At 39.7% G+C, this 27,552-nt stretch overlaps 2 long non-coding RNA genes across 2 annotated transcripts; both read right to left on the reverse strand.

Annotated features, from left to right (window-relative positions):
• Window positions 1-119: 119 nt before the first annotated feature.
• On the reverse strand, window positions 120-16,605 carry LOC121065149. Its single transcript, XR_005816924.1, has 4 exons — window positions 16,316-16,605; window positions 4,886-5,129; window positions 2,593-2,673; window positions 120-2,004 (listed from the first exon to the last, which is right to left on the reverse strand). It is a non-coding gene; the product is annotated as an uncharacterized LOC121065149 (long non-coding RNA).
• Window positions 16,606-17,326: 721 nt separating this feature from the next.
• Window positions 17,327-27,281, reverse strand: LOC121065148. Its single transcript, XR_005816923.1, has 2 exons — window positions 27,168-27,281; window positions 17,327-22,888 (listed from the first exon to the last, which is right to left on the reverse strand). It is a non-coding gene; the product is annotated as an uncharacterized LOC121065148 (long non-coding RNA).
• Window positions 27,282-27,552: the final 271 nt, after the last annotated feature.

Raw genomic sequence — 27,552 nt, forward strand, 5'->3', positions numbered from 1 at the left:
CAAACCTGGGTTTATACCACCAGAAGAATTGTATATTTTTCCAGAAGCTCTGTTTATTTCAAACACTGTGTTTCATACATGGTAGCTCGTCACTAATCCTGCAGATCACAGACAAAAGGGGGAAAAAATGAAGTGTGATAACTTGGAGTAAATCTGATTTCTCTTAACTCTTGGTGGTGCTGAAGGGTATACTAGGCCATCAGAGTGACGTCATCTTAATAAGCTTATCCTAACTTCTTTTGCCCAGGAACAGCAAAATCTGTAAGATGGTATTCCACAGTTTCTGCTGTCCCAGAACAAAGCACATCCTGGACCACAACATTTGTGTTTCTGCTAAGTCGTCCATATCTCCCTGACCACGCATTTTCCATGAACGATCACCGGGACTGTCCCTTCATATTTCAAAATTGCCCTGCCAGATTTCAGCAACCTCAGGATGCTGAGGTGGATGGTGTTTCTGACATATTCTCCATGGAGATGGCCCACAGTCCTCAAATACAACACATTGCTTTGGCAGTTCCTACATATCCTCTCAGCATTCATTCCTCAGGACACTAGATGTGCACACCTTGTCGTCAAACAGTCCAGAATTTACCTTCTTTTCCTCCACTCATTCTCATCTTCTGTACTGTTTCTTGCCACCAGTTATCTCACTCTTCCTCTTGCCTCAAGTGAGACCTTCACTTTGGAGTTTCTTATTGGTGCTAAGCCCTTCTCTCTCCTAAGGTGATTTGAATGACAGTGCTTGTTGACAATCCTTTTTTATACCCATAATAATGTTTCTTGTACTGCTCTGCTTTGTTCCAGTGGCACTGCCTGAGAGTATGTTGTGCAAATTCTGCAGCAAGGGAAAGGTTAATCTGTCATTGCCAGCTACCACAGGGCTTTGCTTCTATCAAGTTTTTGTTAAGCCCCCACACTTTCACACATTCAGCAGCATAGTTAATAATAGAAGGACTGCAATGTAGCAAGTTAGGGCACTCTAGCCTCCATTTACTGGGTTTATTTAATCCAAGGTTAGCACGTAATGACAGCATAACCTGTAAAGTATGTCTCTTCAGTCAACAAATGTATGACTGCTACCTGGTTAGATGTACTCGACCTAGCATTAAACTAGCTATTTTGAGAACTGATGGTGACATAGCTATAGCAATGCGGAGCTCAGAGCCCCAGGTAAATAAATACCCAGGCAGTTAGAGCATTTTGAGCTCCATACCATATGGCTATGTCTGACAACTAACTATTAATCCTGCTTGAGCTTCAGAAAAAGAGCAGGCAAATTCCTACCTAAGGAAAGGACATCATGGGAATGGAAGTAGTTGGGACCACTTCTGGTGAAGACTGGGCCAGGTAAAAGTGTGGACTCCTGAGGAGTCTCTCAAGGCAGAAATAAAGGAGCAGGATTGCCCTCAGAGTTTATACATGAAAGAATCTGCCAGGGAAGATAAAAGAAGAATGTGGTAGCTGACCAGTCATAACTTGTACCCTGGTCTATTTAACGACCCTGTGGGGCCAATTCTCTTCCTGCAGGATACAGAAATCCCCCCTTAAATTAACTCCCTTAAACATGCGCTGTATGTATCCTGAAGAGGGAAAAATGGTCTCCTGGTGAGTTAGTAACAAAGTAGTCTGATCTCTGCTTGCTCATCTCTTCGTCTCTGTTCTCTCACCTTTAAAGTTGCAGTTGCATTTTTAACTATATAACTGGAGCATCTATGCCTTTATGGCAAAATTCTTATACAAGCGAAAGCTCATTTCTGCTAGAAACAAGTGAGAACAATTTACTCAGCTTGCCTTAAATCCCATTTGTAGAATGAAAGGTCCTGAAGACCCTTCTTTCTTTGACCGTAAATTTACCTCCTTCATTTCTATAGGGATGATTGCAAGCCTGCTGCCAAAATAGCACCGAAGAACATTAGTCACTCAACTATTCTCCACCATCTGATTTCTTGGTTTTCAGTTTCCAGTACCATTTCATGCTCCCTTAAATGCTTCCCTGTAGCTCTGAAACAAACAAATAACCACAGGTAATTAAAGAAAAAAAAAAAAAAAAGAACAAGAAATACTATGAATATCAGGAAAAGGATGCAAGCTACACCGGGAACCTTCTAGGTCTGACATATCTCCAGTTACCCTTCCCTCCTTGCTGCAGAGAGAACAATTGCAGCAGCACAGCCTTCCACTTGCCCTGCTGAGCAGACAATTTGGGAGATTTGCCAGTTCCCCTTCTTATGACACACAGTGTGATCGTCTCCTCACAACCGGGACCTGGAATGTTTCTGTAATTCTTCACTGTTCTGAGGACTTTTAACTCCTCTGCATGATTTAATCTCCTTATAGCTTTCAAAATGAAGAACCATTGCTGTATGCTCCAAGTTCTTACTGCGTGGCATTTGGCCACAGCAAGCAGTCATGCTAATTTGGCATAGGTGCCATGATTCATAGCCCCAGCAACTGCATCTGATTATGCTTATATTTGCAGAAGCAAATTATAGAGCAAGTTCTCTGGGGACAGAACTCACTATTAAAAGCACAAGTGATGAATCCAGCTGACTTTAACCTGATATACCACCCACCACACTTTTGTTTCACCTTTTGTGGAGTTGGTGTTTATTTGGCACGTCTTGAAGTAGCTGCTGCCAAAAATGCATCAGAGAAGACAGAGGAAGCAGCCTGTGGTGACAAGCAGGAGCTAAGTGACAACAACAGAATGGGATTATATGGACATGGCTTGAGCTATTACTATATTTCACAGCAGACATCTTCTATGCAAAATTGAGAACATGGGCACACGTGGTGGAAATATGGGAAGTCAGCAATGGACTTAGAAGAGTAACGTGAGAACAGCATGGCAGTGCTCATTGAACAGCTTTTCAGTTAACAACTGGCAGGGCAGCCAGATGTGAGAAACAGTAGGGCTCTTGAAATATGTTGCCATATCGAAGTCAGTAAACCTACACTGCTGGAGATTTAGTGGCAAATCTACTTTGGCAGGAGAAGCTTGTGGACCGCTGTGAAATGCGTACAGACAGCTGTTACCAGGAACACTAGCAGGGCCCAACTTTGCCCTTTCAGATGCTAGCATGTTTTTTTATGTTTCACCTCTTGCTTACGCCAATATTCACATCAGTGGGGATCTCAGTATATCATTTACCTGCCCTGATTAGCGAAGGCAGAGAAGATGTAGATTAATTACCCACAGTGATAGTGCTTTTAGCAAGTTAAGCAAAAAGGCAGACTGGACCAAAGGCAAGATGATCCTACATATCAAACACCCCTTAAACGATAAACGAAGCCACGATTTGGGAATGTTGCTTGCTTCCTGTGTATGACCGAGCAAAGCAGAACTCTGTAACAAGCTGAAATGACTAATCTGGTCACTTCAAGGGACATCTTCTTTCTTGCTAAGTCTGATCCTTTTGCCAAGGACTTAACTAAGAGAGGGGAGAAAAAAAAAAAAAAAAAAGGAAAAAAAAAAAGATGTTGAGGCTACAAACTCTTTAACTTACGCCTACACTAAACTACACACATAATTACAAAATTTACACACACAAATTTTGGAAATTCCCTATGAAGTCCTTCTTGGTGACTAACAGCAGTGGTTTCATACGTCTTCCTCATATCCCTCCTCACCTTTTAAATTCCTTGATAATCTTTCTTACATCATGATCCTGACTACTTGTGTGCTTTCTTTATACATTCTGAGGCCTTTCCAATAACAGCCCCCAAATCGTGCTTTAAACACTGTGTACCCAAAATATTAAGGTGTGCCACAGTGTCAAACAACTTGATCCTGTCCATCCCTTTCAGTTTTCCACATGAAAACATAGTTCACTCCTGGGCATCAGGATATTACATGCCCTTTTAGTCTGTCCCTCCTTGCTTTCCACATCACCACCCTCTTCTTTTGAACCACCGTGAAAGAGGTAGTGCTCCCTTTTAGCTGGAATAATACTTTTCTTCGTGTCCTATCAGCTGTGCTGGCAATTAGAGAACCCTTTTCCAGCTTATTTTTGAGGTCACAGTGCCCTCTACCGTCAAAGACATCATCTATACTTCTGCATCATCTTGGGGGAAGAAAAAAATAAAACATAAAATATGCCAAGTGTTTATACATACTCACTGAAAAGAGTCTTTGTCAGAATCGCTGCTAATTTAAATCAGACCGATGCTATGTGCAGAGCTTGAGTCACACCTGACTTGTGAGTGTTGAGTAATTCTGTATAAGGAAATGTTCTGATGCAAAATAAGAAGAATCGGGCCTGTGTTTCAAGTACAAATTGTAGATATCTCGACCACAAATTTGTATTGCTCCTGGTGACCATCCTGACTCTGCAGATAGAAATCACCTATTGCATACGGAGACACCCTTTACAAACTGCTCTCCTCTGCATGTCTGCCTTTTCTCTCTCTCTCCATGAGCTATGTGGGATACTGCAGATAGTTTTGATCCCCTGTGCGTGCCCCCTGGAGCACCACACACCATCCTGCAAGTGAGCTGGCACCATTGCTGCCTCCCCCACCCCATCTCTCACAAGTCACGCAAAAGCCTCACAAGAGGCTTTTCCTTAACAAGGGATTACATCGCTGATATATGTTGATGTATGTATTGATGACGGACTAAAGCCTGAATACGGTACAGTGCTCATTTTCTCACATTAGTTTGACAGGAAAATGAGAAGTTCACTAAGCAACCCACTTTCAAGCATACACATATTCATACAGATGAGTATGTATGAATACATCTGAATACATAAGACTATGTATGAATACATATAAATATGTACACACACATGCTTGTATCTAAGATAATTATCTATAAAATACTAAAAATCAAACAGCACTGCTGGGCATGTAAAGCATATTTCAAATGTATCAGACATACCTTTCTTTATTTAACCATTTTTTCATGCAACTGCCATGTCAGGAAGTCCCAGATAATTTCACTGGTATTGAGAAGAGCTGAGGCTCTACTGCAGAGAAACTGCGGACCATCCTGTAATCGTGGATTTCTCTGATGAAATCCTTCATGGGAAGGATACTTTTAAAATTGCCCCTTGGTGAATGGAGGAAAGGATGTCATATAGCAGAAGAGTATGCTGGCTGGAGCAAATACTTAGTGTTGTTTCCTGGGACAAGAACACACAGAACAGACCATGCTGGGGAGAAGAGAAATGCAAAGTGACTGTAAAAAAAGGTGATAAAGTTTTAAGAGATGTTTTTGCTTCAGTGAGAAGTTGTCTTTTTCCCCATCTGATGAGGCAATGCCTGGAAAAATTCTACTCGCCTTTCAACCACATAGAGCCCCATTGCCCACTAACTCCAAAACTCCCCGTGCCAAGTTTAAAGTAACTTCACGTTCACAGGCCACATGCAGAAGGGCATTTTGCAAGTGGTGTGGAACCTCCGCAATTGCAACTGATTTATTGCCAGAAGTATTAGAAAAGTTACAGGAGAAAGAATACAAAATAATCTGTTAGAGTAAACTGATTTTTAAAATCTTCTATGTTCTAGTGATATCAGTCAGCATTGTTGAACAGCTGAAGAAAAACAAAACATTACATTAGGGTATGCAAAAAAAAGGAGTTTCATATCTCACTCACGATGTCATCTATGGCCTCCAGTCAGTACTGGTAAGATCTCAGTTAAAGGAATGTGTCTGGTAGTGAGCACTGCACTTCAGAAAAGATGTAGACCCACTGAAGGACAGGGATTTTTCCTCATAATCTCCTTTATCCCTTACTGTCATTCTTGTTTTACATCAGCCACAGTAGTTGCAAAGTAGATTTTCCCCCTCCAAACACATACACACAACAGAAAACCCCTTGAAGTCCACACAAGAAGGATGTGAAAAAGACTAGAGAAGAGTAATCAGCAGCAATGCAATATCAGTTTTCAAGAAAGCAAAAGGTTGTTGCAAAAAAAGAAAGAAGCACTGGATATGGAATGAAGGGCTAAAATTACACTCAGGGACAGGTTAGACATTAGGGCTGATTTCTAGTGAAAGAATAGCTAAACATCAGACTCTTTAAAGGACCTGTGGAATCTCCATTGTTGGAGGCTCTTAAGAGCAGATAAGATAAACATCTTTCAGAGGTGGTTTAATTATAAACTGATCTCGGTTTGAGCCATGGAGATGATCTCTGAAGATCCCTTCCTGCCCTACTTTTTATTATTATATACCAGCTAATCCCCCAATGAGTCTTTATGAAAAAATTTCATCCCAAGTATCCCCTGACCCAGCTGTGAGCTAGAGACCACCCAGCTCCTAATATAGCAAGGAAAATGCTACTTTTACCCTGAACTACTATTCCACAGTTGTTTGTCATGTCTCTATGTAACTCAGAAAATATCACTCTTCTACAACAAAATAATGACAATCCCTTCAATTTTTGCCAAAGAAGGAAAGAGAGAAAGAAAGAGAGAAAGGGAGAGAGAGAGAACCCCATAAGCAAAAGAGCAGGACCAAACCTGTAACATTTGCTTGGGCCTTTGTTCTGAGGTAGGGTAGCAGGAGAGGAAAGAGGAAACACTGAGTCTGCAGGTGAAAATTAGCTCGGGTCTTCAAGAGACACCTGAGTTTTTCCAACTGGTCTGTCCAGACCGACTTTGAAAGTAGAATGGATGGTCTGATGTGAGGGTGGTAACAGGGAAGGGAGTTGTGGGACTAGTCGATTAGTACCACTGAGAATAGGGACCACATGTGCAGAACAAGACTGGAGAGGGTTAGGCAGTAAATGAGGAAGAAAATGGAAAGTCAGGGGACAAAGAAGGAAAGAGAAGAAAAGTCATGTTAGAAAATAACTTAAAATGTGCCAATTCAGCAGAGGCCTAACTCCAACAAAGATTTTGCTGTTTTCAGTGTTTCATATATTTTTTAAAGGTGTGGTGTGGGTGGAAAGGAAATACCTAAATGCTAGAAGGAAACCTGGATCCCCTGATCTGCTGCTGATAGCACGTCAGAGGCCCTGAGGTCTCGAATTTCTGAAGCACTGAATAAAATCTCAGTCATAATTAACATTTTCATTTCATTCAAGAGATTGAGAAAGCATCTTTTTATGTATGCTCTCTACTCCAGGATACATGTTTGATTTCTCATGGAATGACATCCGCTGTATTTTCCGCATTCAAAAGTGAGTCTCTCTCTCACGCATAATGGGGTTTGCTGCCTTCCTTCCTCTCTTGAACTAACTCTGGAGGTCTCTTCCTCCTGAAGGCTTCCACAAACAGATCCCAAGGGTCTTGGGGACAGTATGGTTCTGGTCATTCTTCCCCACTGTCATTGGAATGATTTGAAGAAGAAAAACTACACACCTTGTTCTTGAAGGAAGGGAAACCCAAAGAAGGCAAAGGACTTCATACCAGCAGACACCTTCCAAGAGAAGGACTGCAACTGCATCTTCAGGTTTTCCTTACATTTCTCATGTTGCAAGCTTTACCTCAAAAAGAACTGCCTGGTTTCTGTCTGTCCTGGTTTCAGTTAGGACAGAGTTAATTTTCCTCCTAGTAGCTGGCAGGGTGCTATGTTTTGGATTAGAATGAGAAGAGCGCTGATAACATGCTGATGTTTTAATTGTTGTACAGCAGTGCTTACACCAAGCCAAGGACTTTTCAGCTTCTCGCTCTGTCCTGCTAGCGAGCAGGCTAGGGATGCAGCAGGAGCCGGGAGGGGACAGACCCAGGACAGCTGACCCAAAGTGGCCAAAGGGGTATTCCATACCATCTGACGTCATGCTGAACAATATATAGGGGTGGCTAGCCGGGGTGGAGGGGGGGCCGGCTGCTCGGGGATAGGCTGGGCATCGGTCAACCCTCACGAAGGGTTGAGATATCGACAGATTTGACCAGAGTGTGTTAAACTAAGATTGGTATAAGTATTCAACCTGCTTAATAGTTGCTAGTCACAATGTTGATTGCCTTAATCTCAAGTCTGCTGTGCCTGTTTCCCAAATTGAGTTTTATAGCAAGTTACTTTCTGTATGTGCTCCCTGTCGTGCTGTTTATCCTTTCCGGGCCCTGGTTTAAGATTGTTATGGTACTGTGTGGTGTTTAGCTGCCAGCCGGGCTAAACCACAACACTGTCCTCTCTGTACACTTCAAAGATGCACTGTCCTTGTCCTACAGTCCCTTTAATTTTAGTACTAATGGAATTAGACTCTTTCATGGAGTTTAGTCCTCTTGTTTCTGAAAAGCCTCAACTAAGGCTTGGAAGAACAAGGAGGAGTCCAAACTCCTTGACCTATCTAATAAATGTCTTTCCTCCTCAGAGATAGCAGGGCTATGGGCAGACACATGCTTAGGACTTCAACATTTCCATTTAGAAAGAAATGTATTCCCATTTAACTAGGGAGTCCAGCAGAGTCTGCATTTGTCTGATGATACCATTTCTTTCATTTTGCCCACTTGAAAAGAGAATCAAAAATCATTGAGATTAAATATGAAGATAAGTCTTTATGCTCATGATTTTTACTGTTACCTTCAGAAGTATGGTTGAAGTCTCTGTAAGCACATATATGAGATTGCCAAACTATACCAAATGATTCTTTATTATTTAGCTAGTTTCAACTTAATTCAACAGTCACACTTCATGGTAGCAGGGTGTGGTTTTGCATTCAGAGGGGTCTTGTACTAGAAACAATTTAGATCTATGCAAAAAGTGGAAGGAAAAAGAGGACAGATTTTAAGACCATTTCAAGAGAATAAATCACGAAGTCTCTTTAGAACTTGCTATCATCATGCTTGCTGAGATTCAAAGTGAAGGTCTGCATACGTATGAAAATTATTCCCACAAGAGAAAATACATGCATCTTTATGTAAATATGCAATCTGCATATTTTTGCCCTGAGTAAGGCATTAGGTGTGACACACTTTCCCAGCTGAGCAACAGCAAATCCTGTACGACTATCCAGCTGCACAACTCTGGTGCAGAAAGCAAGCTTTATGTGGGCACAGACACCTGTTTTAAGCCTTGCAAGGCTTTCTGAGCGCTATAAATTGGCTCTTGTACAAACAAAAATCAGGCTGTGCATTTTCTGCTTGCTATGGTATTGGGTGCATGTTCCAAAAGGATTCAAAGATAACTTTGTTAAGGTATGGACTGGTATGCTCGTTTTGTCTACTGGGAAGAACTTAAAAGTAGTGCATGTGGATATGAGCTAATTATTTCCTCTTATTCAGGTAACATTTACAGACAACACTAATATTTGCTGAAAAAATGTAGGAATAAAAATAAATAATAAATATATTACCATCCATAATCCAAAATGACATTACAGCTTTCAACTGACTGGATCCCAGCCAATCAGTAAGCAGAGAGAGGGGGGGAACAAAAATAAAATAAAATATAATAAAATAAAAACCACCCACAAACAAACAAGAAAAACAGCAACAACTACAACAAAATCAGAGAAAAGCTCACTCAACTTAAGAAACAGAAAGCTCTAGCTGGTACACGTCAGCATCTTTTCCCTCACCTTGTGGATTTTGCACCTGAGGACCTGTTAGAAGATCTGAGAGGACACACTCAAGGCAAGCTGTAGGTTACATATTGTGTAGGGAAGAAAACAAAAACAAAACAACAGCAACAAAGGATTTTGCTGCTTGAAAGTGGCTTATAGCAATAAAATAAGATTTTGCAGCCCTGATGGTATAGGTTCCTGGAGAAAGGACTGAAACAATGCTGGCATGCTGGCATGTGAGGATGAGAAAACGAGGGAATTTGGGCAATTCCAGCGACGGGGTCGGGACACACAGAAAAATTTAGACAGCCCAACGGCCTTTTCTTTTTCCCGTCCTTCTTACTTCCCCCTTTCCTACCTACTCTCCACCCTGCGGTGCTACCATGTGCTGTCCCTGCCTAAGCCACCCAAGGCTGGGCAGCAGCGCCCCACGGACCTGCCGCCTGCAGCCGGCAGAGGGCACAGAGAGCCTACGGAAAAGATGCTGGAAAAGAGTTTTCTCTTCCAGGTGGCCTTCTGAATCCAAGTAGGGGAGGGGAAGGGTCAGGTTTCGTCCCAAAGACCATTGGGTTCTGATTAGAAACGAACATGGGAATTGTTCAGGGTAGGCTGAGCGTTAGGATAAAAATAATAATAATAAAAAAATAAATTTAAAAAAAAAGAGAGACAGAGAGAAAAAAAACCATCGATGCCCATCAGGAAATATTGAAGTTGGCTGCCCTCTTAGTACAGAACACTGTCCTGCCCTGCAGTGGCTTTGCCAGCAAGGTATTCCTGGTGAAGGTCCCCCAGTGATGGCACCAGAACCAGGAGCAATGCCCTGAGCTTGGAAGCTCGATGGCAAGGTTGTTCTGTGAGGGGACACCCACACCAGGAATTATACCCATGCCGGCACACATGGACACGAGTATGGATCTCAGGTGGACCCAGGATGATGTAAAGCTGTCCTGGGTTTGGATAGCCACCAAAACAAAGGGTGCCCCCACCCCCCAGTGCTGTCAGCTCTCCGCTGCACAAGCTTGTGCAGCCAGCAGGATTTATTTACTTATTTTTTAATTATTAGTATTTTGGCATCTAACAATAAAAAAGTATGACAGAGTGGCAGCACGTAATAATATAAAGATTATGTATTCAAATGAAGGAATGACATGACCAAGAAGCTCAATGATGACTGAACTTGTTAAAAGAAGAAACGCACTTTCCAGGAACCAGATTTTAATTCAGACCAAATGATTTTCAGGTGGAAATAAAAAAAATTGTAATAATAAATAAATAAATAAAAACAGAGTCCTTATCACATGTAAAAAGGTGCCCTAATGTTGAAATGAAATGTTTTAGTTTTACTATTAGGTTATGAAGAATGCATCCATCCCATACTGAAATTTAAAATATATTGTACTGACAGCTCTGCATCTGGGCATTTGACATGCACGAAGCTGGGTGGAGTAAAGTAAAACAACTAGTTTATAACATCTTTTAGATATAAATAAGGAAATCCAATAAAAATAGCTGAAACCACATTTGCATTTCATGAACAAGCTCCCTGCTCTAGTCCTTTCTGTTGCAGAAGTACAAAGCTCTGGCAGAACCAGTTTTGTGCCTAAACTTTAACACATTTAAGAATCCTTGTTTTCTTTACTAACAAAAGTACAGACCAACATGTAATATTTTCGCAAACGCTTACATTTTTATTAAACTTGCTCTTTCCTCACTAGCTTAAAATGGTTCTTTTAAGCATTGCTTTTCAAAGCAACTTCACATGGATAAATCTATTTTAAGGCATTTATTAATTCAACATCAGTGAAGTGAAACAAAAATGAAGTCGTTATTCATTTTTGGATTATGTATGTCATGCTCAATGGTGGGGGAAATTTTACAGAGTTCTGTTTCTTTTCTCAATTTTATTCCAACAGCTTGGTACATTTATTAATTCTTACGGCTTTCATTATTTAAATTGATATGCAGTTCTGTTTCCTTTTCGTCTTCTTTGAGTAATTTCTCCATCTGGATGCACACTCAGCCCTTGTCATGAATCACAGATAAAGCAAAAAAATCCTGTTCATTGTCTTTGTGTGCTTGAATCATTGGTTTAGCCCCAGCTATGCAAGTTATTTTATGCGGACCTGCTCCAGAACTGAAGAGGTAAATAGCAATTAGCATTATAACACAAAAATTAGGATAAGCATTCATTTTGTCTCTGCTTAGACAGGCTTACATGGGCAATTCTTAGTGTTTTCTTGAATCAGCATCTGGTATGGCTTAAGTTTGAGCATCTGATCTGTTTTTCCTTCAAGTTACATGATAATGGGAACCTTCTTCCCGAGCTAGAGTTGTCTTCTTTAACTATACTATAATTTTGTTTATGCCCTTATTGCAAGTGTGACTTTGTTAAGTATTCTTGTACATGGCTTGTAATTTCTCATGTGATTTTAGGTTTTAAAATGTCTCCCCTAGTCTCCTGTTATCATAGCGTACATCTTCAGCATAAACTTTTACATTTGGCACATACAGCAATTCATCTCAAAATTACATGTTATTTGCTTAATTTGGTATTTCTATTTACACTAACTCTAAACACCCACTTGGATCTTATGATCAGCTTCCAATTTATTTCTGCTGTAGCATCCGGACAGTTGCTATTTACGTCTTCCTATTTTTCCAGGGTGTTCATTCTGGTGAACATGTCCATTTCACCACAGCTGCACTGTGGATTCACATTTCCAGAATAATACAAGTGTTAAAAATATTTTATGTCATAAGACTTTGAATGTCAGGTTCACAGACACCTTACTATTTGTGAAAAATGGCTTTAGCAAAGTTTTTCTAATGTTTGGACTTTGTAATAATTATCATCTACGTTCCTCATAGCTTTCTGCTGGGATTTCAGACAGAAATAGGACTATTGCCCTGTTCAGCCCAAGCATGCAGCTTGGAGGCTGACCTATGAGAGAGACCTGAACATTGCAGATTTCAGTCTCTAGGCTCCTAAACCACCAGGGGAACGCACAGAGTGGCTCCAGGCACAAACACCAATAAGTCTGCATGTTTAAGTGTCTGCAGAGCAAGGGACAGACCAGTCCCAAATCTGCTGCCTGCTTTACTACCTATGCCAAAGCCCTGAAGAGAAAGACGTGTTGTTTTTCCTGTGGGAGGAACTTGAACGTGCCAGGCAGCAGGAGCTGCTCAGGAGCAGGACTGGAGACACCCCCTGCTCCCACTCTCCTCCGTGTAATTCGATGTTCTGACTTCTCCCAGCTTCTTCTGCGGCAAGACAGTTCTAGCCCATCCCTTCTGCTTGGGACAGCAAATTGCCATTTTCCCTGCTCCATTGAGATGGCAGCTCTGCCTTTGAGGCAGGTATATAGGCTCTTCTTATGCAAAGCATAAGGAGAACTAAGCTCTGAAAAGAGGATCCACAAAAGAAAACATGTCCTGATTTGCACAAACAGAGAAGAGACGTTAATCTCTCCAACTCAGATAAGTGCTCTTATTGTTGAGGTAGCAAATAAAAACGAAGTATCCATGTGTTCTCTAACAGTTTGGCCAAGCTTGTTGAAAGAACAGGAGAACAAAGACATGGGGCAAAAGAAGCTTTAAAATATTGTTTCATGAAGGGATGATAAAACTTCTAGGTTGGTCTCTAAAAGAAGCCTTTCAAAATAGCAAAGCCCTATGGCTAAGGCTTTCAAAACAGGACATAGGGATTTAGGAGCATCATTCTTGCTAAAATTAGTGGGAGCTGTGCATCTACATTCCCCAAGTGCTTTGGAATCTCAGCCTATAATATTCCTTATCAGTCTTTTCCCTCATCAGGCATGTAGGATGGGAAATACTTTCTGTGACCAAAAACACAAGAAGTTGTCTGTCCAGAACTACTGGAAACCATGCCAAGTTGTCTTAAGTGCTAGGCAGGCTATATGGCACATAGTAATTCATTTAAGAATAATTGGAAAACGTTTAAAGCCTTGTAAAGGAAATTAGGGGGCACAAGTGTTAGCGTTCTATATGTGCATACAAAAATGTAGGCTGTTCCCAGTGCTTTGCAAAATGCAAGAGCAAAGAAGGCCAAATTCTTTAACCATCTGAAACAATCTAATCATCCTCTGGCAAGGCACTGTTTGGGGTGACTGTGTTAACCAAAAACAGGATTGATTAAATAAAGTCATGCTGATAAATCTGAGCACTATTAACTTATTTGTAATATCATTGAAGATGAGCAGTGTGAGTGTGACTGAAGTCTAAGAGTTATGACACTCAGAGGGAGGGAATTTGAAACCTGCCATTCCAAAACCCGGGGTACACACTCAGATATTATCAATGCAAATTTTACAGGCACCAATTTGCATCAAGATAAAGATTAATTCTTCTTTTGGCTGCCCTGGGATGGGTCTATGAGAGGAATAATAAAAACAGGAAGGAATAATAATAGATTTGTAAGGGACTAGGTATCAACCACAACTTTAAGACAAGGAGTAAGAGAAAGAAAAAAAAACAGTTGTCTCCCACACTCAGCTTTCACACTAGAGAACACCAGCACAGACCAGCAGACTTCATGTCTCATAACAGAAAAGAGAAACAGGAGGAGGAGTAGTTTCAATAGAACAGGACCCCTGCCTGGAGGTGGCCCAATTCCAGCAGCCCCTGTTAAGGACTGGCTATCAGTTGAGGAATCACAGCTCATTCCAGTTCTGTGATAACTTAGAGAAAGTGGATTCTGCTGATAACAGCCAAATGATATAGGATTTTATGGTTAAAATTATGGGATGTATGGTCCCTAAAACCCAAATGGAAGATGGTGTAGACTATAAGTAAAGAAGTCATGAAATCCCACAATTTCATATTATTGCTTTCAGGACATTTTAAGGTGCCTTAACACAGAGACTCAGGTGAAAAGCACAATAGTAATTCTGGTTTGAGCTGACAAGATATATGAACAGATTGCCTCTGAAAGAGTAGATAAAAGACTCCTGACGTAGATTTTATGTTGCGTACTTCATCCCTGCTGTGAATATCTAGGAACAACTGCCAGAAGTTAAGCATCTAAACAGAGAACTGCTGCAGCTGTTCAAGGAACTATATTACCTCCACCATTTGGGGGGTTATTTTTCCTGAATGCCATATATTATGGATTGTTGCAGTTGCAGGCATTTGCCCAAGTCATCTTGCTGCTTGAGCTATTGCCCATAACAGCTGACTGAATTAAAGCAGACAAAGAGCTTGCTAGCTTGCTGAGTGCCCCCTGCATATCTGAAGGGCAATCATTTATCTCATCATCATCTCTGCTGACCACCCTTCTCCAAACACAGGAGAGCACAGAACTTTGAAGCAGATACTCATCAAGCCTCCAAAAACGTTGTCTCAAAACAAGGGGATTCTTTAAGACACAGAAACCTCTCAAAAATGACTACACATATTCCTGGTAGGCTTTGCAATGAGAATAAAAACAATTTGAAGTCAATTAGTAGATCAAAATGATTCAGCATAGTTTTGATTTTTAATTCAACAACAGGTAATGACCAAATAACTTACTCTAGTCTCTATAATTAAGCCTGTTTTTCAACCCAGAAGGCCTAAAAAATAAAAACCATCACATTTTGCTAGGTCTGTTTGTAGGGTTATATTTACAAAACTAAAAATGTTGTAGCAGTGAATTATCTAGTACTGTCTGCATTGGGTGAGGTTATCATCTCACTCTTCAAAAAATCTGTCTGGCAAGTATCCCCACATGGTATTAGTCCTTCTAGTAATTATTATGGAGAACAAAAACCAGTTTCTGTAGTTTCCCCAAAGGTCCCTAGAGACTCACTGACCAACACTGATATTAATGACTAGCTTTAATAAGAATCTTGGGCATTAGATGACTGACAACTCTTTATTCTTAGAATTATTGATTATTGTTAGATATATATGTATTACTATATATATAGTTAAGTATATTGTTATAAATAACAATAATCAGTAATTATCTATATATTGAACTGACATGGCATAATCTAAATAATTTGATATGCATTTGAAATGCTTTTTACTCACAATTCAAAATATTATTTATTGCTCCATAATTCTAACATAACATTAAATCAGTGCATTCATTGTGCTTCTAAACAGGAAATTTAGAAGATATCACCATCCAAATATATATTTTTCTTCTGTGCTGCTTGTCTCCAAGTAAGATGATTTGGATATAAATCTGTTTTCTAAATATGAAACACAAGGCAGCCTACAGCCATCATGACTACTCATCAGTCTCTTCAGAGTAACCCTGCTAGGAGGAAGCTCAGGATCTTCGCTTTATTTAATCCCCTGGTTTTCTTTTTGCCAATAGTAAAAAAAAAAAAAAAAAAAAAAAAAAAAAAAAAAAAAAAAAAAAAAAAGAAAAGAAAAGAAAGGATCCAACTATAAAGGTGTTTGTCACATGGACAACTTGTTCCCAGAAGTCTTGATTCTGCAAAGCACAGAGTGTTCAACTGAGAAGCCAGTGAAATACTTAAGCATTGATTTAACTTTAAATAAGCAAGCCGACTGATTTCAGCACGACTTTTGGCATAACTACATCTTGAAGCAGCACAGCCAATATTTCTGATGCAGGAAAAGTGCCAGCACACGTGTTTAGTTCTACATGTAATCAGGAAAGCCCCCAAGCCTGAGGTTAAGCAAAAGACTTTTACAGCACTGAAAATCCATGAGAGAATAGATGTTTTTGCTACCAAGATGACAATCAAAATATAATACAGGTACAAAAGACAACATACACAATTACCAACTCAAGCTGTTCTCATCTGCAAATATTCCAAATGGAAAATAGTTACATTAATGCACAATTGCAACTCAGCACATTTAAAGTGTACCTGACTTACCTCAGGCTGTTCTCGCCTTCTTTATATTTAGACAGAAACCAAACTAAGGCAGTGCTACAGCTGTTTGTTATGACTTTGCAGCTCTTCTATCACATCAGGTTTCCCTGTAAGCCAGCAACACTTGTGAACTAGCTGCATAAAGACCCTTCAGCTGATCTCAATTTGAGGAAAAAACTCAACTACAGGTGTGTAATGGAAACCTTTGGAACAACACTAGGATTTTGTCAGAAGATGCTTTAAGACATGGATCTCACAGAATGCTTGAAAGCACTTCAAGAGACTTTGGTTGTCCCAAGGCAAGACTGGCTCTAGTCACATCATTCTCAAGTAACACATGTTCAACCAGTTCTTAAAGACTTCCAGTGATAGACATTGCTCCTTATCTTCTGTAGGCAATCTGGTCCCCTGCTTCACTATCCCTCTTCTTTGAATACCTTAGATGTCTCAGGTTACTCTCCCATGCTTTAATATATGTTATTTAAATAGAAATAACATCCTATTAAATAAAAGCCTATTAAAAGCCTGCAGTAGATAGGGAGAATAATTTGTTCCTTGCTTCCTTGTTACATTCTTCTCACATTTGAAAAACTTCTTGCATCTTCCCATAATCTCCACATCTCCAGCCTAAACAGACCTGATTCCTTTCCAATTCCTTCTCAGACTATGTTTCCTAGATCTCTTTTTATTATCTTGGGAATCCTGGGAACCCCACGTTTCAGCCACTCTAGTTCTTCTCCAGTGGCCAAAACCACCAATATTTCTGAATATGATAATGGAGCATTTTGAAAAATCATTTTTGTAATGATGTGCAAACTACACTGACATTTAACTACTGTAGAATTATCACTCTGTATCTTGGACTCAAGATTCAGACTGCCTTTTGCATATGATCAGCCCTTCCAAATTTTGTGTGCTCACAGAATAACCCACCGTTGGTTCCAGTGCACTCAGGGACTTGGTTAGAGGAAAAACAACAGAGGCAGCAAGCTTTGGCTAAATAAGAATGATATATCAAAACACCCAATATTTTAATGAAAGAAACTGAATATCCACACATTTGCACTTCTGTACAATTTTTGTGATATATATATAATTTTAAGCTGCTTACAAATAACATTTAATGCTTCAAATATTACATAATGTTGATATATTTCTAGCAGAAATAAATATATTGCACTTAAAAAGAAACTTTTCATTAGATGTTGCTTCATAGTTTATGTTCATAACTTCTTTTTCCATAAAAAGATTTCCCCCTACCCCCACCCCATACACACAAACACACACTTCAGTACATGGTGAATGTGCTCACACAATGCATTATAAACAACAAAGTCAACACAGCAAACAGCAGAACTGTGGTACATTCTGTTAAAGAGGTTACATCCAGTTTTTACCTTCCTCATTTATAAACCAAATCTTTCCTCACGTGTCTCAAGGTACAAAAAAAAATTGTTTAAATGTGCTAAAGGTAAAATACAGCAAACTGTATTTTTTGTCCTTAATCTATCATAAAAAGTTACTTCAGTTTACTTAAATCACTGCTTAGTTTTCTTTTAAAAAAGATAAAATAAAGAAAAAGAAGTTGTTATTTTATAAAGTAGAGACTATATTCAAGGACAGTTTATCACAGAGTAATACATAAATCCTCTGGCCAGCACATAAGTGGTTAGTAAAGAAACCACATCTTCTGCAGCCGAAAACACTCTGTAAGGAGTAGTGAGAATAAGATCTCACCAAAACAAAAAATAATCTTGCAGTGAGTGAACATCACCCCTCTGCAGATGATGAGCATAAGCTCTGAGGACAAAACTTCCTCCCAGATAATGAGCCCTAAGTGTTACACTGATCTCACTTTGCTTTACCCCTTATCTAGGGGTAAATTACCACAATTTGTGTTAACTTCCAGTTTTGGAAAGCTCCCCAGATTTTTGCAATAATTCTCATTGATATTTCCATTTCTCTATAATATACACACAAATAAAGAGGATGTAGTGCATAAACAAGTGCCAGCCCAGACTGTTTCAGTTTAAAAGAGGTTCATTTACAAATGCTGGTTAGCGTTTGCTGGATGTTGGAAGCTGCAACAACTTAATATGTGTATATGCTCATGCAGTCACACAGCCCACATTGATAAAGCCTTCTAGTGAAAAATTTGCTGTTGCATTTTTTAGACTGCACTATAAGGATGTTAGCTATCACACAACATACTATGTCGGAACTTGCAAAGAAGGATTTCCATCCAAATCTCTGCACCTTTATCCACTTGGTGTTTGTCAGCTTATACCTGGAAGAGTACCACTGAAACCAGTGAGACTGAATCTTTGAGTGTTCCTCAGGACATATAAAGCAATGCTGCAAACCAAACAGCCAAATTTAAACTGTTTTTAATGTCTAGCTTCTCTCAGGGCTCCAAAACTTGAATTAAAAAACAAAAAAATAGACAAATGCATCCACATCAGTTTTGTTAGTGTTTGGGATGTTTTTGTTGGACAAAAGACCTGAGGCTCTTGACTATCTGTGGATAAAAGGGTAATCCAGAAAACACCCAAAAGTATTCTTAACACTTTGGAGCATAATCTTATCATTCTCTTTGAAAAGCATATTCAGGCATGTTCTCTCCACCCTTCTTAAATAAGAAAAAAAAAAAAAAAAAGGCAACCACAAAACAGCACCAGTTTGCTCAGCCAAGACAGCTCATAAAGGTGAAGAGCACTTCTCAGGGGATATAAAATGTGAATTATATTGGAAAATAAACTCTAGATTATATTTGGCATTCCTAGACCATCTACCAGCAACAGATGTTCTATCCTGAAAGTGATATAATTGTGACAGTGGTACAGCAACTCCTTAAGTAAATAACTGAGTTATTGTCAAAGCAGTAGAGGTTGTTTTTTTGTTTGTTTGGTTTGGTTTTTTGTTTTTTTTTTTAGGCAAAGCAATTTCACTCTCTAACCAATTAATTACAAATTTATGTTCTTTTTTTTTTTGTTTGTTTGTTTGCTTGTTTTTTTAGCTTTTTTTTGCAGAGTTCCTATATTGTTGCTGTCACAGTTACTGTCCAGGCAGTTTGACTTTATTTTTAGGTAAGAATGTTGAATGAAATCCTGTCTCCATTACAGTCAAGAAATTTACTACTGACTTCAGAGAAGCAGGAATTTTATCTCGGAATCACTCTCATGCTGTCCCTTGTCCACAGGAAGGTGAGAGGGACAGGGAGAAGAAATTAGGTGGAGAGAGAGATTTGAGCCTTGACCTGACCGGAAAAATCAGGGTGTGGATTTGACAGATAGGTTTCTGCAGAAACCTTTCTTGATCATCTTCAAAGTGAACCTCATCACGGAGAATCTTGAGGAGGCATTGGCCTTATGTTTTTATATAGGGAGAGTCTACTGCCATATTTTTCAGATATGTGTTGCATTTTACTTGTAGTGGAAAGCTCTTGTCTTTCACTTGATATTTTGGTAAATGGCATTGTCAACATCCAGTTTCATTCCTTCAGGAAGAGCCTGGAGAATTTTCTATGAAACATTATCAGGGGTATTTGTGCATGCCTAATATTTGTATTCTTAGAACAGGGACTGGGAAAGGGCTGAAGATTGTACTTTTTTTTTCTCCACCTTTGCTTCATGAAGGAAGGGCAGGTCAATGTATGAACAGCCTTTATGTAACTTGAAAAGCTTGCCTAAATCAGCCTACCTGTTCCAAACTTGTTTCCAGATCCATGCGAAAGCTGCCTGCTTACTTGACCACTTTCTGATATCAGCATTAAAGGTACTGGCTTGACTTCTTAACCTAACCATGTTCCGTGCAACCCCAGATAAGCTGATGGAGCTGCAGAAGGAAACAGATACAAGAAATAGAACTTCCCCACAGGCTTTAGTGAACATCATCATAGTACCTGCGTACAACTACACGTATTTCTTACAGAAGTCAAGCAACTGAAGGAGAGGTATTAAAATTTCCTTCCAAATCTCCCCTGGAATTCTCACAATTGTGGAATTTTATATGTACTCGAAGAGGTATTCTCTTGTGGGTCTTTTCTAGCATCATCTAGATTTTTCTAGTATCATCTAATTTTCCAGCAAAGAGTATTTTTATATTAACCCAGGTTGTGAGTAGGCACAATCTTGTAATGTGCACCTTTCAGATGAACCTGATAGCCTGGAGCAAAATTTAATATTTTGACATATCAAGACAAATTTAGTCCATGTCTGATTCTAAACCAGAGCTTTGCTCATTATATGCTTTTATGGAACTCCTTCTGGTAGCTCTGAACCCAGATACTGTAAATAGAAGTTTGTTTTCATTCACATGCAGAGCACGAAAGCTGCAAATTGCCCCAGGTCATTTTTTTATCAGCATGTCCATCAGTGAGTAGAGGGAAATTAGGATGATACTGCAGATAACTGAGGTGATTGTAAAGGTCAGTTTGTGGGATTTTAAATTCAACTACTGGGAAATACATAAAAATGGCCCTTATCTGTGAGATGCATGCACCGGCCTACAATAGAAACTGGGAATAGTCTGGGAGGTTGTCATTGCTTGGTGTGACTGGGCATATAAGATGAGGCAATGGAACAACAACAACAAAAAAAAAACGTGACTTGCCTTGCACTTACTTTGCTGAGAGGGGAGGTAGGTGGCTCATTGTACTGCTCTCCACTTCCCTCTATATGATGCCATCACCCACTGATCAAGAGCAGAAGAGAACAGTGCCAAAATACTGCTTTCCAATCTGTGTTCCACCTCTGCACAGAACTTTGATATATGGGATTGGATTGCTAGTTCTTTTTTGTTTGTTTGTTTTTAACGAGTAGATGTCTTATCATCTATAACTTGGATGCAACTGTACACAGAAACTCTGTGTTGACTTCTTATTTACAGTGAAATCCCAGTTCCCGCCATGCAGAAAACCAGCAGCACATTGGTTCATTTTTCAACAGTGCAAAAAACTCATGCTAGGTCTCTGCAGAGAGGTCAATTTTTCCTATGACTCTACAGTTGTATTGGACACAATGTGCTAGAAAAAGTCGACAGTACTTTGAATGAGAACTCTAATTGCTAACTAAAAAAGGAAAATGTGAATAAAAAATATATACGCAAAGTTTGACACTGAAATTTTCCCAAGAACACACCATTCTACTGGGACATGAAAAAACAGACAATACAATCCTCATTTACCTGACCAAACAGCTTGTCTAATAACAGCCATGACCAAACACAAGAAAATTAGAATAAGTAGAAGGATACTCCAATGCCATTCATCTTATATGACGATTATTGATTATAGGTTGATCTAGAATATATATAGACTGATCCAGCCTGAAATTCTGTTAATTAATGGTACACATTTGCAGCTGAACACAGATCTTTAGTGGCAAGCACAGCAGCAAACAGAATCTTTGATTTAAAGATTTTATGTGTTGGGTCTCTAAGTTTAAGTAACAGATTTTTCGAAAATCAACGTTTTCCTTCATGATACCTTAATAGACAGCTAAATTGCTCCTCCTAGGACACAGGACAAGCTTATTGTTAGACCAAAGGACAGAATACATCATTACTGCTACAGTCCTGTAACACAGTTCTTTTTGGAATTGATAACTGTTTTATGAAAGAAACAGAGAAAGAAGAAAAAAAAAAACTTGTTAATAATTTTCTCTTTGAGGTTATAGTAGCAACTATGAAATACTGCTCTTGGTGAATATAAGACAGACTTTCAAAAAGGACAGTGGCCTTCTCCACTTTGTCCTATTCCCAGCAAAAGTATGTTGAGATAGCCCAAAACATGCTCAAAATTACAGTGACACATTTTTCTGTTTAGATGCTCATTAGTCACAAGGAGAGATGGAGATGAGTGAGAGTATTGCCTTTTTCAGAATCCTTCTAGCATATGGAAAAAGACCTATACACAATTAATTTGTACACTGCTGCATAAACATATTCTTCCACAAGGCAGAATGCACCTTTGGAACAACCTGCATGTGACCAGAAATCCTGGGAACTTTGGGATCCATTTCAACTGTGTTACACATAGGTCTGTGAGCAGCTCCAAGCTGCACGCTCTCTTCTTGTGATCCCTCAAGGGAGGAATCAATCTCCATTATGCATTTTCTTAGCTGGTTTGTTACGAGTTCAGAACTCTCCTGCCACTGGCCTTTCAGGAAGGTCCCTTGTATTTTTTCATACCAAGCTTGCACATTTAAAATCTCGTGTTTCTCTTGTCTTACATTAGTCATACAAATGGCGTCATCACTGCGGAGGAGTGACGCAGTCCCTGGATAGCTGCATAAGGACCCTGCTGAAAATAATGGTGGTACCTAGGCATGTGGAAGGAAGGGAAAGTGGGGCCACTACCTTGCATGGAGCTCGCTATTGCAGAGGGTGTAAGAGGCATTCCCAAGCGGCTGTATGGAGGCAGAGATCCTTGGATTGGATGAGGGATGGGTGTAGCTATGGATGCAGCACTGGTACCCAGGGCACTCAATGACTGTGGATGCTGAAATCCAGGAAAATTGGTTGAGGAGGATACCCAGGAACTGAGGGACAGGTTATCAGATGTTGTAAAAGCTGATCCTGCAAACAAAGAGAAAGAATGCCTGACGTTTGCACTGCAACACACAAAGCTGGTAAAATAGCAAAAGGGGAGGAAAAGGATCTTTTACAGCAAGGCTGATTTTAATGACAAGTTGTCATTGGAAATTCTTCCCAAATGCTTCTCTCTCTCTATTGTATCTGTCTTTATATTATTATTTGCCAGTTGGTCTCCCTCAACCCTACATCTTAGAAAAATTTAAATTATAAGAAGCTGGTTGTAATTAGCTTGAACAGTAAAATCAATTAGTTTGTTTTCATTGGACGTTTTTCATATTAGACACTTAAAACCTTGCAATGCTGGCACTAAACACTGAAGCATCTACTGTTATGCGGAATCACACTGCATTATGTCCCTGTGGTGAAGGCATGGTTTTAGCTCTCCATATCAGATTCTCAGTAGAACAGATTAAATTTTTCTAAAATTTCAGTCTGGCAAAAGTATAGAAAAATGTCATTTGCACTACAAGATTCTGGATTTTGTTCTGCTGGTGGTGGTTTCGGCTTGGTTTCTTTTTATTTTTTTTTAATTTTTTTCTCTTTAGTCCTAGGGAAGTGTGTTAACACTGCATCTTTTCACTCAGATTGACTTTTTTGCAAAAAGCTCTAACATGTCAAAACATTCTTATTCTTTTTCCAGCTGTGTATAGTGCCACAAGAAACAACGGCAATACTAAATCAGATTAAGAGATGCTGGGTTTTAAATGAAATACACAAAAATATGCTAAACTCACTCCAAAGGTAAATAACTACTTTTGATCCAATAAAAGTAGTTTCACTGCCATTTTTTCCATCTGAAAAGTTCAAAAAAAATCTCTTTTCATAAACTGTCTTTATTTAAAACTTTTTTCTCTGAAGACAGTAGAATTTGAAAAAAAAAAAAGGAAAAACTGTATTTTTAAAATATAACTGATTTATTATATACAAAATATATGTAATAACTTATTTATTTTATTTTGACAGTAAACTTTTGGGGAAACCAAAGGATAACTTGTTTTGATAACTATAGATGGTTGTTTTCAAATAATTTGATGGAGAGGTTGCCCTTCACTTCAGCAGTTCTTCTATTCATCTGGTTATCATCAGATGTCTAGTTTCTAGAGATGGGGGATACAACAAAACCTTATAAATACACTCTGATTTTTTGTTCCTATTCAAACAACAGTTCAACTTATGTCCCTTCTGTACTTCCTTTCTTGTCCAACTCTTTCCATTGAGAAAATGTTTCTTACTTCAAGAAATAAATTTACTAGCAAAAATTTTTGGCAAAAGATAATTTCAAGCCAGTATTGCAAAATATCCAGAGACGACAAATTTTGCAATTGCTATTACAGGTATTAGTTTTATAAATTTGACTTTAGTAGATAGGTTCATCCAAACTGTGAAAAGAAAGAATAGGAAGACATTCATATCTGTCAAGACATCTGTCTACTGATGATAGCCATGTTCTCAAAACAAAACAATAAGCAAACAAAAATAGTAAGAAAAAATGCAATACTGTGACGAAGAAGACAGGATGGGGGGGAAGGGAGGGGAGGGGAGGGGAGGGGAGGGGAGGGGAGGGAAGGGAAGGGAAGGGAAGGGAAGGGAAGGGAAGGGAAGGGAAGGGAAGGGAAGGGAAGGGAAGGGAAGGGAAGGGAAGGGAAGGGAAGGGAAGGGAAGGGAAGGGAAGGGAAGGGAAGGGAAGGGAAGGGAAGGGAAGGGAAGGGAAGGGAAGGGAAGGGAAGGGAAGGGAAGGGAAGGGAAGGGAAGGGAAGGGAAGGGAAGGGAAGGGAAGGGAAGGGAAGGGAAGGGAAGGGAAGGGAAATCTCTTCTGGAATAGATTCTCAAATCAGAGAGCTACTCTTGATTAATCCCTCCTCTGGTTAATGAAACGAGTCAACTAGTGCAGTAGCAGGAGGCAGAACTTGTGACAATTCAGCAGTAGAAACTGACTTGAACAAAATCTTGACCCTACCACTGAACCAAATCCTAACTGCTGGGAAATTAGGATCCAGAGCCAAACTGCAAGGATAACACCATACTAACAGACCAGAGCAAAACCCTTTACAAAGCAAGGAATATCTGAGCATTACTGCACTATTGTGAAAGCTGGCTACAAATCCAGATTTTACTAGAAGTTGTACATTTGGCTCTGTTCCAGGTGACTACCATGAATCTTGTATATTGATGCTGGAACACAGGCACCCAGACATTATGCACTGTGTAGTTTTGATTTATTTCTTATCTGTTAATTCCTTTGGAAACAGACTTGTTGCGACAAATATTCTGTTGAAGGCTAGCCACTTCTATCTTTAGATGGCTGAAATTGGTTGAGATGAGAATGCTCTGTATGGGTGTTGAAGTAATTAGAAATAAATAGCAGTGAGAGTTTCTTCTTTCTACACAGAACAAAGTATGCCATTACTTCTCATGAGGAACATCCAGAAAGACCCTTTCCTCCTCCAGCTGCAATGGTCTCTAATTACAACCTAGTACTCCAAAAAGTCTCACATATCACAATTGCTGGCACCAAAGAAATGCGTTCTAATAATTCCGGGGCAGTCAAAGCCTCAGAGAGCTTCTTACACACACCACTGAGCAGCATGTATTTATTTAGCTATCAATTCTCATATACCTGGAAGGACACCCCTCGGTTTTGCATGCCAGGTTGTTTTCAAATGCATCAGAAGAAATAAAAATGTCTGAGCAGTTTCAATAAGAAACTCTCCTTATATCTCAGAGGACTTTTCATTATTTAAGGTCACCAGAGCTTAACAGAGAGTGAAGGCAGTACAAGTTACTCATCTCCAAGAACAGAATGTGCAACTTTGTGCGTTTCTCTGGTTGCCCAGGACAGTCATACCCTATGCTAGCATATGGCTCCCAGATTAGAAAAAAGTTAGTTGCCACAACTCATTGTCTTCCTCACTTATTTGTCATGTTGCAAGTAAATGCAGAAGTGTACCCTGTATATATTATACATAAAATAAATTTTAATGAAATATTCTTTCCTCCAATGACACCTTCCCTCAGAATTCTCTTCAGAAGAGAAAGGCTCTGACTGCCAGTTCTCACACTGGTACTCACCTTTGTTCGCTTTGTCACTCCCAAAGAGGGACATCATACCAGGAAGAAATGCAATTCCTGTAGGGAAGGTGCCTTGCTCTGAGCACTTCTGGCAAGGGAAAATTTAACACCATCTTCAACAATAACTGGCCTAGGATCTAAGCTGATGTAAAGTAAGGTAATCTCCAAAAGTATTTGCAAGAATGGCATCGTACCAGCTAAAGAGTTGCTCCAGAAACTCCATAATCTGAGGAACTGCTCTTAGAATAGATGTGTGTGAACACGCCCAACTAATCACATTTTGTTGAAGAGCAATTTGTAGTTAAAAATAAGTGTGTTTTCCCTGCACAAGTCCAAAGAGCTTATGACCAGAAATAATGCTCTTATCTTAGCAGCACTGTATGAAGTTAGAGGACAAGACAAGGGCACTGCCAGCCGGGTGGCAGATAGAACTGCTTTACCTCAAGTGGTTGTCACATATCAGGCAGGTCACAAAGTCACCATGCAAAGTATAATGCAACACAAGTTTATGCTAGTCAGCAATCTCACAAGATGGATCTATTTCCAGTGGCAAATTATGTCAGATGCAATTTGTCCAGCAAGTCACCCCACAAAGAACAACTGCATTGCTACTACTTCTGCGGCTGCTAAAGTAGACAAACTTAAAGCATTTGAGGTGAAGTGCCCAAGCAGGAAAAGCACATTTTAGAGATCATGAGACAAACAATTAAATGTCAATTTTCCTGGCGGCTATGGACTCCTCTTCCTGTAGAGGCAAAACAGGTTAACCACAGGCTGGCTGAAGGTGATCAGAGCCAAGTCCTCTTGGCAGAAGGCTGTAGGGGCAGCAAAGGGCACATCTACGTTACCAGTGGTGCTGAGCCACAGCTTTAAAGTCCTACCAAGGGACGGGGACTCTTAGCTTGTACTCAGCACCATGGCAATTAAGTTGTATGTTTTTCAGCCATCCTGAAGAGGAAACAGTAATAGTTTTCTTCTGCTGGCCAAGTCTGCGTATGTATTTCTAGAGCTGTCTCCTGAACTAGCCCCCAACTCCGGTGCCACTGGCATATCAGGTGTCCAGAGGAGCCATAAGGGAACAAGTATTCCTCTTTGTGGAATTTAGGGCAGAGACAGACACTGGAGTACCACAATACTGGCTGTGATCCTCCTTTTCTCAAGCACAGTTTATCTCATGAGCACTTTTTCCTACCTCTGTTTTGTGTTGCCTGACTGTCATCTCCCAGATCGTCTTCTCCTCCATAGGTTCGAATGGGGGATCGGGCATAGGAATGCTTTTGGATAAGGCTCTCCACGCTTTCTCTGTGAAAGGAAACAGCATATTATACCAATAACACCCTAAACAGCCTCTTATCTGTTTCACAGAATAACCCAAGTCATCACCCTATGACTGGCAGTGGACATTTGGACCTCAGAATGAAAAAATAATTCATTAGGTTAAAAAATACAAACATGCTGTTTTTTTCATGCCCAGATCACAGCTTTCTCACACAGACTCTCTAAAATAATTTTCCAAAAGGATTACCACACAGCTTGTTTCTGGAAAAGCCATACTTGGCCTGTTCTAATATCCCTGG

This window comes from Cygnus olor, chromosome 2 (assembly GCF_009769625.2).
Source record: "Cygnus olor isolate bCygOlo1 chromosome 2, bCygOlo1.pri.v2, whole genome shotgun sequence".
NCBI lineage: Eukaryota > Metazoa > Chordata > Aves > Anseriformes > Anatidae > Cygnus > Cygnus olor.